The following is a 4,353-nucleotide window of genomic DNA, read 5'->3' on the forward strand; positions in this document are numbered from 1 at the left end:
CGGTGGAATTGAATGCAGGCTCCGTCCGTTCCTTGCGAAGGAGATTACCGTGCCCCCCCCCCCCCCCCTCCCTCCCATCCGCTCCCCCTCAACACCCAGAGATTTAAGACTGACAAGAATCTACCAAGTCATTTCAGGACAAGAAGATCTCTCAGACTCATCTCCGCCTTCCCTCGGCCGACCTCTTGAAGACGCTTTCCCCGTCTTCCCACTCCTTCCCGTCTCCTGTCCACACTTGGCCTCCAAGACGTGTGCCCCGGCCGAGAGTGTCCCTCCAAACAACGACTTCGGCGAGATGCTGCTGGGAGATCAGATGTCAGATGAGGCCGGCGAGATGGGCTCTTTAAAGACGCCCTGACGGACAATCCATTGACCGGTGGGCGCCGCTATCAATCAGGAGCTGCTCTATTAATTTCATCAAGCCCCCCCCCCCCGTTACGTTACCTGCTGACATTAAAAGACACCCCGGTTGGTCCGACGGCGTCCCTGAGGTGGCGACACGTCTGGCTGTCCCTTTTGAAATGCAAATCAGGCCTCAACCTAAAAAAAAAAGCCAGCCGGCTCAGTTGCCCCCCCCCCCCCCCCCCCCCCCCGTCTTTCTCCTGCCTTCCCTCTTTTACTGTACACCCATCCCTCCCTTGCCATCCTTGCCTCCCCCCCCCCTCCCCTTGTTCTTCCAAGTTGACCCCTGCCGTCCCGAAGATGAAGAGGCGACAGATAAAGGCACAAGGCGGAGGAGGTTGAGGCTGACTCCAGCATCCCGTCCAGACAGAGGGGCGGAGGCGGGCCCTAGAATGGGGCGGGGGGGGGGCGGGCCCTAGGTTGACCACACCCAACTGGACCGACATGACGCGTTAGCATGGGCCCGGACGGGGAGGGATTGGTTCCAGGATGCAGGAAGCTGCCATTATTCCCGGGAAGGCTTTTTCCACGTCCTTCTTCTTTATCTGAGCAGACTGAACACACTAATTTAATTGAGACATCAGACGAGACCGAACCAGAAAGCGCTACCCGGACAGGCGGCAGATACGCGACGGAAAGGAAATACTCGGATGGTGACTGAGGGGGGGGGGGGGGGAACGGGGGTTTGTAGAAAGGAGGTCCCCGCGGCAACACAAACAAACATGATAAACTATCGCTCTATTTATCTTTCTGCCTCTTTGCCTTCTTCATTCCCGTCACCATTTCTAATCCGCCGTCTCGTCCTCCTCTCCTGCGCCTCCTGTCTTTAAAGAACAAAGCAAACTCTCTCAGCGCACTTGATTCTCCTCCACGTCGCCCAAATCTCAATACGCGAGCGGCAAACATCGCTTTTGTACAGTCAATGCAAATCAAGATCTATATGACTCAGCGAGCGTCGGCGTAGTAACCGGGGAGGGATTTGATTTATCCACTCAAGTGCTCTGTAATTACAAATACTGCAATGTGCAGCGAGTCTTTACGGGAATAATGTGTTTTTAAAGACGCCATAAAGACCTGAACTCTGTGAAAATCTCCTCATCGGGCCATTTTCTAGTCTATAATCAAGGCCTTGAAATCTTTTATTCATTGAACAAGTGAAAAAGCTGCCACAAAAGATGAAAAATGTCACCCAGCTTTTGAAGCTGTTGCATCAACCCGGCACTCCCCCCCAATATAGACAGAAAATCTGGACATTTTTGGTAATAGTTGGGAACATATGTGCTTTTGTATCATTAAGAATCAAGTTTTCAGGATGAAATCATCTGAATATATTGTAAAATCTGCAGTTGGATGTGGGTAAACTAACATTTAAAGACTTGGATATGCTAATATCTGAGTTTGCTGCTTGCATTTTGTGCACGCCCAATCGCGTAGCTGTGCGTGCATGTTGGTGTAGAGAACATGTGTGTGTGCTGACAGCAGGTATAGGCCGCTGTGTACGAGCGCGTGTGTGTGTTCAGGAGCCAAGGAGGAGGGAGGCGAAGGAGCTGCAGAGATGAGGAGCTGAGCCCGGGATGCTAACCGCAGGGAGACACCTGGCGCAGAAACGTAAGAGTCTCCACCATGCAAGTATCATCAACCCAAGATTAAAAGCGTCGAGGGCGGGGGTAGCGGGAGGGGAGGGATGCGGCGTTTGGAGGAGAGAGAGGAGGGAGGAAGTGATCACGCATATGACAAGACAGGGGAAGGGGGGAAAATGAAGAGGATGCGGAGGAGGAGGAGGTGGAGGAGGAGGAGGTGGAGGAGGAGGGGACTCGGCAGGCAGACAGTTTGTCGTGTTTGTGAATACGCCGGACATGAAAACAAACACGGACACGAAAAAACGCACGTGTAGTAAGTCGCGGTTTTACGGCTTGGATAATAACCGGATGACATTTCCCTTCGTCGGGCAAACATGGCGATCGGTGACAAATGGAATAAAAAAAAAAAAAAAAAAAGGTATGTTCCTGGTCGGTAACATCTGTAAAGCCGAAACAACAGAGAAAAAGACCCCACAATTGCCATGAGGTTGCACGCCTCCTCCGACCCCCCCCCCCCCCAGCCTTAAACCACACAGCCTGATTACCAGACAATCTTTGCTCAGACGTCTGCGCCTCGAGACGGAGTCTGTCAAGGGCCGACTGATTACTGTACACAAATACCAGGCTAATATCCCGTCGATGGCAACACAACAGGATGTGTGCACCGCAATCCGTCTCGTCCCCCCCCCCCCCCCCCCCCCCCGACTCGTCCTCAGAAATCTGTGTTTTGATTGCAGAAAGTAACTGCGGGCACGCCTCTTTAAAAAGACGCTCTGTGCGCTCTCCTTCCCATTCGCCCCGCCACTCCCGCGAATGGTTATTATTATCGTCATCAGCGGATAACGGCGAAATCAGGGCCCTGACAAGCAATCTCTCCTCTAACTCAATCTCGCCTCACCACTGCAAGAAATAGCCATTATGGCGAGGCCATTTTCATCTGGCGTCGGGTGTCAGCAAGGAAATCAGAGTGAGAAAGCGTCAGGCTTTTCAAGTGATTACACTTTTCAAAAAAAAAAAAAAAAAAAAAAATCTTGTTACCGATGTGACGGTTATGTTATTGAAGCCAGAATCTCAAACTCCGCTATTAACGCTAAATTATTTGTACGTATTATTCAGACAATTTCTGGCTCAATTCCCCATTTGCGAAAAGGACAATTTTATTTGTCTAAAAACGTGCGACTTGTTCGGGTGGACGTTTTTTTTTTTTTTTGCAGAGCATCCAGTTAGTGCGCTTGTGACGAGTCTTACAACTGGCGCACACAAGCCCCACTGCAGACTTAATAGCATTTCAAGTGTTTTCTCCTTTCTCGTGGACTCGCGGCGAATCTCCCGACTGAATAACGGGGCCAGCGAGGGACCGGAGGAGGAGATGGCAGCTGGCGAAGCCTTCAGGTTTTCGTCTCCTTCAAATGCTTTTCTTGGCCGATGTTCTGCTTCTAGATGGCGATGACAGTGACGACGCGGCCGCTGTTGGCCATCAGGAGGAATTGTGAGAGTATTCTTTTATTTAAAGCTGAAATTAAATGGCAAATTAAATGACCCCCAGGGTCCGGAAATGACTCAATTGAAAGGCCAGGGGAGAGGTTTTTCCGTCTGGCAGAGAGTCAGGTAGATAGTCTGCCCGTCAGAACACAGGAGAAGAGCTAGAGTTAAGATCTTTCTGCAGCTTAGCACCAATAATCCAACCCACAGTTCTCCTCTCATTCTGAACCCGGAGAGAGGATGAAAGACTTAGACTTTCACCCTTGGTCTCTGAAGCCTTGCTCTTTCCTTCTCCATTCCCGTCTCGCTCCCCATCCATCTACGTGCTCTTCTCCATCTCTGTTTTTCTCTCGTTATCCTTCACCCCACGAGTCAGAACAGGGAAAGATTCTTGGGCCGATTGCTTCACGAGCGTGCCGATATCATCTTTGTGGGTTTTCCTTGCTGCCTCTCATCCAGGAAGAGGCTTCACAAGGCACAGAGCGGAGAGCCGCTTCGTTCCCTCAAAGCATTTTTTTTTTTTTTTTTACCTTGAAGCAGGATTATTTGCTTCCCAATGTGGATCACATTAAATGAAAATGGATTAAAACAGCGTGGTGTCATCTGCATACAATATAAAATAATGGTTCCCGCATTGTAACCAAGCGCATTTGCAAATATTATCTATATGAACTCTGCAGCACATCTGGAGGCAATTGGACAAAACTTCATCCAATCAAACATCGAAAGGCAATAATACAGTCCAGCAGATGCTGGGCGATCACAGAGGTAACTTATGTGCTACATCCCTCTCTCTTTTCTTATCCTTTTGTGCCCGCCTCGCTCGCTCTCTGCCAGTTAATGAGCCATGCAGGGCTGCCATCGTTCTGCGTCGTCGTGCAGAGAGTCG

The sequence above is a fragment of the Brachionichthys hirsutus genome, chromosome 24 (genome assembly GCF_040956055.1).
Source record: "Brachionichthys hirsutus isolate HB-005 chromosome 24, CSIRO-AGI_Bhir_v1, whole genome shotgun sequence".
Lineage (NCBI taxonomy): Eukaryota > Metazoa > Chordata > Actinopteri > Lophiiformes > Brachionichthyidae > Brachionichthys > Brachionichthys hirsutus.